We start from the raw sequence: 13,608 nt of genomic DNA on the forward strand, positions 1-13,608 counted from the left end.
CTTTGTTTAATGTCTGTTTCTTATTTTAAACATACGCGAACTAAAAAAGATTTTGAATTTGAATTGTTACAAATGTATATTATCTTCTAGGAGTAGGTACCAATACTTAATAGTTTTAATTTCAAACCTGCAATAATACCTATTTTGCAAAACAAACAGCGCAAAATATTCGACTCAACTTATTTGTGGCAACATAAAAACGGTACCTAAATAGAAATAAATTAGAAAATGTCTAAATTAATCCCAAATAGTAGTAGTTAGTTAATTTAGATATTTCTGAAAGTTCAATCACCCAATTCACTCAGACCACATCCACGATAGATTAAAAGTCTGAAGACCTAAAAGTCCAGTTATAAAAAAGTTATGACGCCCGCAATGACGCAAAGTGATCTTAGTAACAATATTTGAACGGCACTCACACGACAGCACATTTAATGGGTAAAAATACCACATAGGGAACCTTACCGTTTCGCCCGTTTTCTCTGCAGAAAACCGATCAGAATTGATAATGATTACCTACATTTTATTATGTGACTAATCCTATCCTAACATTATCTTGGTTTCATCTTAATTTTTATAGCCAACATACTTTTCTATGACAGCGTCATAAATATGATTTCCCTTTACGTATGTCGGACAACTCCTTGAATGAAATAAAATTAATAAAACTAAAAATATTCAAAGAAAAAATATTTGTGTTAATATAAATACTGAAATAAAAATAAAATATTTTGACTAACAAAAATTAATTTAGAAAACTATGTTTGAAACACCTAACAAGCAATGTATAGGTAGGTAAATATGTTTAATTATGCGCAATGGAGAAAAGTACAGTTGAATATCTAAATATACTTTTAGAAGATTCTTAAGGTGGTTCGACTAGGTTACTCAAAGCTTAACCCTCGCCAGATGGCGCCACTTTCGCAAAATTTCAGGTTTAATTTTTTTGTGGAATGGTCTTGGTATTTGAAATAAAAAAATGATCGTGTAGTGCACGCAGGATGGATCTAATAAATTTCCTACATCTGAACATTAATTTGCTTAGATCAATGGAGCAGTTACCCTAATTTATGTTTACACACGGTTTTGCGAGAACACATATTTTTCCATCTGCAAACATCCTACGCTTTCCTTGCGAATGTTGATTATTTTGAGATTGGCCTTGTGGTATTTCAGCCCTCGATCGTGGCCCAAAATACTTCCCGGTTTTATTCCAATGTACGCGTCCGCGTCTTTACAATTATTTTTGAACATACCTATACTATAACGAAGGTTGGAAGTTTTTGTTTGTTGGAAAAATTGGAAGAGATCCCTTACAGGGATATGTTCGCCTTTGTACATACCTTTATTTCTGTAAATATTATGTAAACCTGTGTTGTGTACAATAAAGTGATTACTACTACTAATAGGTACTATAATATTCAGAATTTGAATAATGTAGGTCTCAACAACAAAACATCAATCGAACAATCTGTTAGTACGGGGCCAGTTTCGAAATCTCGAAAAAATATCGATTGTTTCATTCATTTCGGCCAAATGTTTTGAGTTACAAGTTGATATAGAAATTGGAACAAGAGAATTTCCAGCTTCAGAGCGCTTTGGCAATTTCAACTGCTTATTAATTAGGTACCTATTAAGTATACCTACCTACCTATAAGTTTAGAAAGCATTTAGGAAAAATATGTACAGCCTGTCTCTTAAGGGGCCCACTGATTAACAGTCCGCCGGACGGTATCGGCCTATCAGTTGTTCGGAACTGTCAAAATTTTGTTCTAACTGACAGGCCGATACCGTCCGGCGGACTGTTAATCAGTGGGCCCCTTTATGTATATACAATAAGGATATACGACGAATGGCCAGTTACCAGTGTGAACGATGGTTGGTACATGTGTTATGAGCGGTCAGACCCACCTGCACTGTGCTGGCCCCTTGCCATCTGATAACGGCAAAAGCCGAGGCGATTCTAGGAGGATTCCACTAAAATAACAGATACCACTGATTTATATATGCCTTTAACCTACAATGTCGTCGGATCTCATATAAACTTTGGACTCAATGGGTGACGCACGGAGTAGTGTCTGGAGAGATCTCTCGAGAGAAAAAAAATAACAGTTGTATAGAAATAGTAATTGAAATAGAAATAGAAATACATTTATTTATGACAAACAAACACAGATGACAAAAACATGTTGACAAATATACAATGTATAACATTTAGTGAAAAATGCCATAAAAGGGTCACTCAGCATGTTGCTGGCAAAGCCAGCGCTGTTCTTCAGCCAACCAACCAATAACCAATAATAATAATAATTAACCAAGTGTAGTGTAATTGTTAACCAAGGGATGAAAGGCACTCATTTCTGCCGAGGTAATTCAATAGTCCGAGGTTGAATCGATCTTCGGCATCCTCAGGTGTGAGATTGTTCTCCTCCATGTCCGCCATCACGACGTCCAGCTAGCGCTTCTTAGACCTACCTAAACGAGAAATATATAATTTATACATAATATTTATTTTAAAAAAAACATTTCTGTTTTGGTGACAGCAATTGACCCGTAAAGAAAGCTATTAATTAACTATCTATATTTACGTCCCGGAAAACATTCTCCGAAAATTATGTCGCGAAAAGACTAATTTAATGTCGTAAGGTAATTTATTAACGTGACTGTTATAACACCGAAATGTGCCGCTTGGAACGAATCGAAAAAACGACATCAAAGCTCCAAACTAAACATTTATAATCTGATGATACAATGTAAAAGCTTTTTCTCCGACTTCCAGACAGGAGTTTCTTAATTAGGCTTTATTTTTAAATTCATTAGTGCCAAAATAATATTATTAATGAATTAGGTAGCACTAGCAGCTTAACCTTTTCGACGCCGTGTCAAACACAAAAGCTGTCACTCAGACGCCACGTCACCGAAGTGTTAAAACTGAAATTGGACTTCATGCATATGCACCTAGTTCTATGTTGCTCTGTGGTCTGTGACCGATTAATCGGTCTTTGGCGTTGAACCTCCGGTGCGGATATATCGGTCATTGGCGTCCAAAAGGTTAAAGACGTTTCCCAACGAAGAGATTTAACAACATCGCACTAATTCATGAAGGGCCTTTGTAGTTACAGTAAGGTAAACGTACTGGTGCTAGACGCGGTCCCAGTACATGTCATCTTGAAACTGAAGTCATTGTCAATAGAGGTGACAGCAAGGTGTCATTTATTGGGCATTGGCATGTCGAGCGCTAGTACGTTTACCTTACAGAGTGTGGTGAGTCACGATAAACGTCAAACGGCATGTGATATTAAGGAAACTTTATTTTGGAAACGAAATATTATACAGAATACAAAAATATGAGAAATTTCCCATATTTTCAATGTTCAAATTTCGCATTATTGGAAACTTTCAGGCACATCAGTAGTAACACGTACCTTACATAAAGTTTTCAAGGGTGTTGAATGTCTTCCAAACAGTCTTCCAAAATTCTAAACTTCTTGAACCGAGACTTCCCGAACACGATTGTGGCGGATAAATCATATTTACGTACGTCATAGTCTCGGTGGTGTCAAACTTTTGAGAGCCTGCCAAGGCGAGCCCATTAAACAACTCAATGTTGGTAATTAAGAATTATTTTAAAAATGTAAGTGTTTCATAATTCATGAAGTGTTTTGATATTTAGAATGGAAATCTAGACTAGCCAAAAAACGAGTAAGCGCCGAGAGAAAAAAAAAATAAAAAAAAAAGTCTGCTGTCGATACCACGTTTTGAAATAAAGTAGGTATAGTGCGACATAAAATAGTAGAATTTAAATAAAATGGAACTAAAAAAATTCCATACTAAATTGTTGCTATGTTTATTTTACGTCAAAAACTTCTATGAAATTATGACGTACTTATAAAAAACACTTGCACTGCGTGGGCTATCAAAATCGCTCTAACTTTATATTCGACTAAATAGTCCGGCAGTAGTACAAATTTACAAGTGCGACAGAGAGGCAACACCATCGCGACTTAAGTCACACAAACCTACAGCCACCGCCGAAGTAACTTCTATTGTATGGAAGCTGCTTTTAGGCGACGAGTTCATGTGACTCTTAACCCTAAATATTGCTTACTTCTAAACATTGCATTGCCGAGTGAAATGTTATATTAACTCGCCATCAGATATATCGGAGCGGCCAAGGTGCTCACAAATATCTCTATCGCCTCTATTGTCAAGGCGCTAGAGCGCGTGTACTGATATGTTTGGGCACCTCGGCCGCTCCGATATATCTGATCGCGACTATACCAGGAGAGAGACCATTGAACCCTTCAAAGAATCCCACCAAAACATTAAAACTGATATCATTCTTCTAAAAAAATCACAGTGAATGAGTCAACTTCATCTTCCAAAAGACATCTTTAACTACATTAATAGGCCGTGAAAGTCGTCGTTATTCTTTAATAATCCCTCTGGATTTCCGCCTTGCGACAAGCGTCCAGGGAATTCTGACGCCGCACTACCTATAAACATGTCATTCTGTTTAATACTGAAGATGAATTATTTTATTTCTGTTTTTAAATATGCTATGGAAATGTGCTGAAGGGTAAGGGCCCTTACGCACTTGCGGTTGGCGGTTCATTTGAGCGGCCAGCCGCCTGACGCGGTTGATATAGCGGCTGGCCGCTATGGCGGCCAGCCGCGGTGAAACCGCGATACAACCGCGTAAGCGTTAAGCGGCTGGACCGCTCGGCATCTTGGGTCCATAACAAAATGGACGCCGTTGAGGTAGCTTGTGTTATATATTTGTACTACCTAAAACAACGAAAGAAAAATAAAAAGTGCGTATGGACAAGTTGGCGGCCAGCCGCGGAGCAGGCCGCAGCTCTTCATTCAACCGCCGCGGTTGAAATTTTGTGGCGGTTAAGTGCGTACGATCACAGGCGGTTGCATATTAAATTGGAAAAGCGGCTGGCCGCCCCCGCGGTTAACCGCTAGTGCGTAAGGGCCCTGAATGTTGCTTCGACTTCTAGATAAATTTACCAAAGGACGTAGGCGATTTATTGGTACCTACGTGGAAGGTGTGTCAGCAACCTACCCCAATACCACAGCGTAGCGATTTATTGCTAATAATCTAATAAATATCACCCTAAGTATTGTGTTTGGAACGTTTGCCAAAATATGCGAAATAAATTAATAAGGATTTAAAAAAAGAAGTTCTCTTAAATACGAGTAAACACGATGAAAGATTTTATTATGTTTATTGATCAATAACAAGAGAAAGTAGGTGACAGTTATTTTTACTCTCTCGGAGAGCTCACTAGATGGTTTTGTAAATGTCTAAGTGGCGCCACCTGGAATAATGATGACACATTTTTTTTGTATGGCCACTCACGCGCTTGCCAAAAACGTGATTAACTCAAGCTGTAACACTCCGTCGTTGCAGTCCCTTACGGTATCTAGGTAGGTACCTATATTAATCGAAGTTTCGTCTTTTTGTTATGATCGCTATCAGGGCCGTCTTAAACTATGCTGGGGCCCTCGGGCACAAGAATTTGGGGCCCTTTTGGAAAGTAAAGAAAGCTAATTAAACTAAAAATTTTCTACTATGATCTTCTATTTATTATGGGTAATCAAATATACTGTTACTGTCTGTTCTTCGGGGCCGCCTGAGGATGGCAGCCCTGGGCACGGGTCCCGTGTGCCGTTATGGTAAAGACGGTACTGATCGCTATGCTTGCATATTCAGTGTTTGCGGTTAGTTATACGTTTTTTTTAGGGCCAGCTCTCCGAGTCAGCTCTCAGCCAGTACCCACAGCACAGTGTGGTAGAGCCCTGGCAGACTCTCACCAGCAGGAAAATATCGGCAGGCTGCATTTTTAAGGTTCCGTACCTCAAAAGGAAAAAACGGAATCCTTATTATAGGACCACTCGTCTGTCTGTCTGTCTGTCTCTCCGTCTGTCGCTCCGTCTGTCACAGCCTATTTTCTCGTTAACTAGTGGACTAATAGTTGAAATTTGGTACACATTATGTCAATTAGTGACCCAAAGACGGACATGTAACGTAAACAAACGATTTTTAAACATGGGGGCCACTTTTGGGGGGTAAATGAGAAAGTAAAAAAATAACTGTAGTAATGTATATTTTTTAAATAATTTTGTAATAAATAGGTTACAAGTTATTTAAGAAAATAGCCAAAAATATTACCCCCCCTCCCCCTCCCTTATCTCCGAAACTACCGGCTCAAAAATTTTGAAAAATAAAAGTAAAAAATACACAAACACATATACTACATATACTTGGTCAAGCAGATGTTGTCAGTAGAAAAAGGCGGCAAATTTGAAAAATTTAGGCGCGAAGGGATATCGTCCCATACAAAATTTGAATTTCGCGCCTTTTTTTACTGACAACATTTGCTTGACCGGCTATAGTTCAATGTTCAGTCAAGCGTGAGTCGGACGTAATGTACGGAACCCTTGGAACGTGAGTCCGACTCGCACTTGGCCGGTTTTTTTTTCTCATTGGCGCGGATGCTTGACATCAGTTCACACTCCCACATCCGCACCAATCAGATTTCTTACCGCCAAGTCAGTTTTTGACACGTTTCTCTTGCCTACTATACGACGTTTAAAAAACGTTAGCATCACATTATTCCGTTGGGTGACAAGCAACACTCACTAAGTACCTACTATCAAAAAATTAAAGTAACAATGCACTTTATTACACATGTAACACGGTTTATTGTCCAATAATTTCAATGATGTAAGTTAGTGACTTTTGCTTGTCACCCGACGATTCCTAGCATCATAGCCCTGTTGAAATTATTTGGTACTTATCTAACTAATTAGACTAGACACAAAAGCTAACTCAAATTAAATGTTCTCGTATGCTTAATGCTTTACTAAATTGCCTAGGAAATGTGTTTTGGCAGAGCTAGGTGGTCTATTTAAACACGGTTGTAAACAGCTTTGTTAATGGGCAGTGTTATGTGAACTGTGAGAATGCGAAGGTTGCTAGTAGGTACAGATTTATGTAGTCTTGAGTAAAAAGGAATGTAAATATCTTAATTATTATGTTCACTTGGCATGTTTTAGGATTTATTTAATGAATGGTCATTTTGTTATTTTTCAGAGTATGACCACCAGTAGCCAAGCGGTAAGGTCACTTCGTGAGACCCAAGGTCTTACCTATAGTACTTATTCAGTTTGATGAAATCTAAATCATATCCAAATGGAACAGAGTTGCATTTGTTTTGTTTCGTAAAATTTTTATACAAAGTAAAATAAACTCTATTTCTTACGATATAAGTTCAAATTGCAGTGGCAAATTTTGGATCTTTCAAATGAATGATCCATACAAATGTATGGCTGGATCTTAGGAGGGTAAAATCAGATATCAGTCGTATCGTAAAAACTGTTATCTGCGCCAAATCTTGGAATATAAACGCTCCGAGAGTGCTATTTAGAAAACTTGAGGGCAATTCTAATTTAAAAAATTGTTATGGTTTTAAACTGGTTTTGATACGAACATCGCATCACCAATCAGCGATAACGATCTTTTTTTTATACCACATCGGTGGCAAACAAGCATACGGCCCACCTGATGGTAAGCAGTCACCGTAGCCTATGGACGCCTGCAACTACAGAGATGTTACATGCGCGTTGCCGACCTTTTAAAAACCTGTACACTCCTTTTTTGAAGAACCCCACACTCTAGACAGACCCTCGGGAAAACCTCGGAAGGGAGGTCATTCCACAGCCGGAGCGTCCACGGGAGGAAATTCCTCTTAAATCGCACAGTACGCGACCATCTTCAAGTTGGTATCCAAATAAAATGATTTTGCTTTAATGCAAAAGGCACTAGCTACGAGCTACGGCGTAGCGCTACGAGTATCTTTCACATTAAACATATATTGGCTCGAGTTTGAGAATCAAAACGGACATTTTTTTGGTGTTCTTGTGTGTAATGTGTATTCCTTTTCCTTTCCGATTATGTGTATACCTACTGCGTAAGACCTTCTACTTTTTAACTGTGCCACTGCACACACACACACACCAGAGACACACAGTAGGTACACGTAACACACACAGACACAAACACACACAGACAGACGCACGCACGCAAGTACACACACACAGTCAGTAGACGTAAGAATTGTCGTCGTCGAACAAAGAAGAGACATCACACGAAGAAAAAAACACTACGAGAAGAAAAAAGTTCTGCATAAAATTGTCTTTTTCCGCTTTGCTGCTGCTTCCCAGTGTCAACAGCAAAGTGAAAAGGTCGCCTTTATGAGAACTGGCTCCGTGTTGCATCAGCTGAGATGGCCTTCAGAAGAATCCTATATAAAATATGTGACGTTATCTATGAAAAGGGACCTCGCGATTTCGAGGTTGGTCCCATAGTAAAAGTTGCTCAGTATAATCCCAAAACCTCCCTGGCATCGGGAATGCACTTATTTTTTAGCCACCCTACATATATACTGATTGTTTTGTTTTGTCATAAGTATGTTACTATTAATTTAAAATCGCATTAACATCACACTCGTAACACGTAGTCATAATAACCATATTTCACATCATGTCCAAACGGATGTCGCTGTAAATTACATTGTCAAAATCACAATTTACCGTCCTGTGACTATCATGTTTTACGTCAAGTGTAATTTATGCGTTTGTCTAACTTGTTAATTAAATTTCAGGCAATGCAGTACGGCACACTATTTGGATTTGCATTAAAGACGGACGTTTACGATCGCCATGTGCTTTTATAAGCTTTTATTGACTTTTACTTGCTGCCCAGCGCTGCCCCACAATGTCCCATCGCCCACACTGTTAACTGTACACCGGTGGACCTTATTGCAAAAGGCATAATGTCCACCGATGTACAGTTAAGGAGTGTTGCTGTTTGAACACCCAGCATCGGGAGTCAGAATATGCGTCAAAAGTATAGTGTGTAGCTTTCAAATAGAGCTCGACGGCTAATCCTATTGTCTATTGTTAAGTAAAACCGCACGTGCTTTACCTGCAAAAAAGGATCTTAATTATTCTAGTCCAACGCTCAAAAAACCAGTGTAGGTGCGCTCTCCGATAACGCGCCTTCGTTACGCATCTCGATGACACATTTTAGACTGGTTCTGTAGCGTTCGACTCGCCGGCACTCAGTAACCGAAGTACGTATTTTTTATGCAGGTGGTTGCGGCACGTGGCACGAGCGGTTTTACTTAACAATAGACAATAGGATTAGCCGTCGAGCTCTATTTGAAAGCTACACACTATACCTAACATTCTCCAGACATTACGTACACTGCTTGCGAATTGCACATCTTACAGATGTGCAATTCGCAACAGTCATTTGCAATAATATGTTACTCTTCGAAGGCTGCAAAAATATGTGACACGCTGATAATATTTATGTGACATAGCTCTACAAATAAGGTCGTGTCAGATATTGTTGCTGCCTTCGTTGTGTAAAATATTATTGCAGGTGACTGTACTTGTCCGTAAATGTATTGGTGCGAGCGAGAACATGATCCAAATGTTATTCAAAAGAATTCAGATTAAGAGCCCATCAACGTGCACACTAGCGCCACGGCTAATTAATCGTGATTATTTAAATTTAACGACAGGTATTTAAAAAAGGGGGCCGCTACGTACTGTATTATGTATTTCAGTACCTTTTGAATACATCAAACTAGTTTTTATGTTGCTGGATTCGTCAATCTATGCGTCCAATCCAAAGTTAAAACGGCCGTTTTATTTTGAGGTCCTAAGTTCGAAGAATCCAGCAACATAAAAACTAGTTTGATGTATTCAAAAGGTACTTAAATAAATAAAATAAATAAATAAATAAAAATGTTATTTATTAAGGTATAAACCCATTACATTTCATTAAGTACTATTATATTACAATATTAAATTAAAATTAAAGCTATATACTACAACTAAAAAAGTAGGTACTAATTATAGAGGTGCAGCGGAAATCTTGCTCATACAGTAGCAGGTTATGTACACTACATTAACAATGCTGTTCGTCGATTCACTCACTCTCCCGACAAACGACCAGTGCCTTTTACGCATTATAGCGTAAAAGTCATCTACTCTGTTCTCGGCGAACATACCAGACGCACTACACCGCCACGGTAGCCGTAACATTGCACGAAACGCGTTGTTGTACTGTACTCGGAGTCTGTTGAACGATCGTTTCGTGAAATGGTACCACAGCTGACTAGTGTAGAACGCCTGACAGTATGCCTTGAACAGAGTAATTTTGGCTTGGTCAGAACAGTGAGCAAACCGACGCTCCAACATGTTGCTTCTCATCGCTATGGCCCGCCGCTGTCTTTCGAGATCGTCATCGTCTTTTAGTCTGTCTGTCAAAACGTGTCCCAGATACTTAAAACTATTAACAATTTTTAATTCTGTCCCGTTTAGCCTAACGGGTGGAACGTTATCTGGGCCCTTATCATATTTAAAAACAATTAATTCTGATTTTTTTACATTATATTTTAGTCCATGAGTTGCAGCATAACGCTCACATATCGATACTAGTAATCTAAGACCCGTGATAGAGGGGCTCAACAGCACCATATCGTCCGCGTAGCTAAAGTTGTTGGCGCATACGCCCGCGACATGACACCCGACGGTGGCGCTGCTGAGCTCCTCTATCAGGTCATTCATGTAAAGGTTAAACAGCAATGGCGATGTCAGTCCACCCTGTCTAACTCCGCATTGCAACTTATACGGGTCCGAATTGGCATTTCCCCATCTGACGCTATTCATCTGGTTCCGGTAAATACACAATACAGTAAGTAGCGGCCCCGTTTTTAACACCTGTCGTTAAATTTAAATAATCACGATTATTTAGCAGTGGCGCTAGTGTGCACGTTGATGGGCTCTAGAACCCCGGTTTACTTTTTGATTTGCAGACTCGCCAGTGCCAGCATAGTTTCGGTAATATTTGCCTGGTTACAACGTTAGCAGCAATCTGTCTGCGCTTTAACGAGCCGCAATAAATCCAGTTTTTGCGCGCGCGCGCCCGTAAACCGCACTCGTCTTAAATTAGTGCCAATAACGCCGTAAATCATGCATCTGGAGCGCTCGGAAGAGTACGGTGCAATCATAACAACGGCAATGTACTTATAGTCTGGCAAACCGATTTTGCCAGTAACAGTAGAATAAAAAAAAACTATATTACATTAATCCCTTTTCTTGGGGTGATGATACCAAAGAAAGGACGCTTTGAACGAGGAATTTCGTACATTGACCTGCCTGTTCCCAACTATCACACGCGCATAATTAGGTATATATCTGTCCTGCTCATGCAGTGTCATGAACAGCCGACATCATGGGCGGAACAGCGATATAATTACGCGCGTACGATAGAGGTAGGAACATACGGGTATTGTACGCAATTCCTTTTCTTTAACTTAAAAAAGATACATAGTATGAAGCTACCTTTGCAAAACTATACATATGTACATACCTACTGTAAATACGTTCTACTCTAATTCCACGAGAATGGAGCCATGGGCAAATTTCTTGGTTAGGTACAGACAATTTAACAATGTTATTATCCTCTTTGACACTTTAAGAGAAGCAACAGGGAAATAAGTTACTGCCAACAATAATTGTAGAATTAGACCGTGAAAAGTCTGCAGCGATTTTGATAGCCCACGCAGTGCAAGTATCATTTTAAACGTCAAACTTCTATGAAATTATGACGCATAAATACCACTTAAATACACTGCGTATGCTATCAAATCCGCTGCAGACTTTTCTTGGTGCGACTCCATAGTTGTAATAGTTCACTGCCTTTGGTTTGATGAGTAGATTTGTATATCATTCAGTCAATCAATCATCATGTGTAGAACTCACCCCTTCTAAATCAAAACACGAATATATGTCTCTTCATTTTAAAAATATTAGCAGAGTAGATATTTTGCAGCCGAACGTAGACTGTTATAAATATCTACAATGTCAAAGTATCACTCAGTTTTCGTAATAATATTTGTTTTTGTTTTATTTGGCACGTACCCCATTTCCACTGCTCTATCCAATTAACCCATAATTCGTGATTTACGGTGAACGGTGTTGGTTCTTCATTGAATTCTTATTATTTAACAATATCTGGGAGACCGAGCTTTGCTCGAAAAACGTATAAAAACTCAAAAATGCGCGTTTTCCCAGGGATAAGACCTAGCTAGATCGATTTATCGCCCCCGAAAACTCCCATATAGCAAATTTCATCGAAATCGTTAGTGCCGTTCGTTTCCGAGATCCCCGAAATATACAGGTGATTCATGAGACGTGAGCAGGACTAATCCTGCACACTCAGTAACTGATAAATAATTGATCGATCACCGTCGTATTTAGGTGAAACAACCACACTTTTTCCTATTTTTTAACTTTTTGCTGAGGACAAATTTAATTCTCTACAATCATGGTCACCCTACAAAACCTAATTAATAAACATAAACCTCTTTAACCGTAATGACAGCATTTTGATTACGAAGAAAATAAACTGTCAAACTTGAGTGAGATACGAGTTTTCAAAAGTAACCAGAACGTGATGACAGTGATGACACTGATGACATTCAATTTGACACAGAATATCAGTAGTTTAGTATTCTAATTTTAGGGTGACCATGCATGTCGTACTTAAATAAATTAATTGATACGAAATAGTTGCTTATAATTTACGAAATGCGCAGTGCTAGTCCTGCTCACGTCTCCTGAATCATCCTGTATAAATAAACAAAAATTGGTCGTTTAAAGGTACATATTAGATTGGGCGTTTGGGTCAAGCATTACCCAAATGGACCATGAATGAAGCATGAGTGAATGAAGGTTCAGAACCTAAAATTTTAAGAAACTAAAGCTTAATAAAAACTTGTTACAATTTTGTGTTAGTCCCCTCTTAAGCGCCGCGAAGACACGCCCACACGCTTTTAGTATGTTGTTTATTTTCACATCGTTTGAAGTTACTGAACCCACCACTATTTGTGATCCGACACCTGGTGGTTTTTTTGGCACTTATTCTATAGTATATTATTATGACATCTATTTTAGTTTACACGTCTGTACAGATTGTAACCGTGGGCGTAACTGAAATAAGCGGTCACGTTACCATACGAATTTAGTAGAGGCCGCGAGTTACCTTATGTTCATTTTTTTAGTTCCAAAACTTAGGCAACAAATCAAATTATTTTATTAAATATTTTTAATTGTGTTTTTGTACCCACACCACAGAATAAATAATAGTCCTAGGTACAGAAGACTCACTAACAAAACGCCACAGCTAGATATGGCCGCTAGGTGGCGACAGCGCCACGCGCGGCTTATGGCTTTCCCCAAAATTGGGGCGGAACGGACGTACTTTTAGCTACCTGTAGCAAAGCGACGAAATCGCGGAGTGAGCCACGCCTGCCCACACTACTAAATATAAATTAGAAAGACATCATTAGGTACCTATTATCTATTTCAGTTGATAAATCTTCATTTAGGAGAATGCCGTGGTAGTAGCCAAGAAATCCATCTAGGGAGCTCTTTGCGAAGAAAAAAAAGTAGATGGCGCTATTAAATAAAAATATGCAGAAAATATATTGGTATTGTGTGTATTGTTTGTTAGTTATT

This window comes from Cydia splendana, chromosome 12 (genome assembly GCF_910591565.1).
Source record: "Cydia splendana chromosome 12, ilCydSple1.2, whole genome shotgun sequence".
In the NCBI taxonomy this organism is placed as follows: domain Eukaryota; kingdom Metazoa; phylum Arthropoda; class Insecta; order Lepidoptera; family Tortricidae; genus Cydia; species Cydia splendana.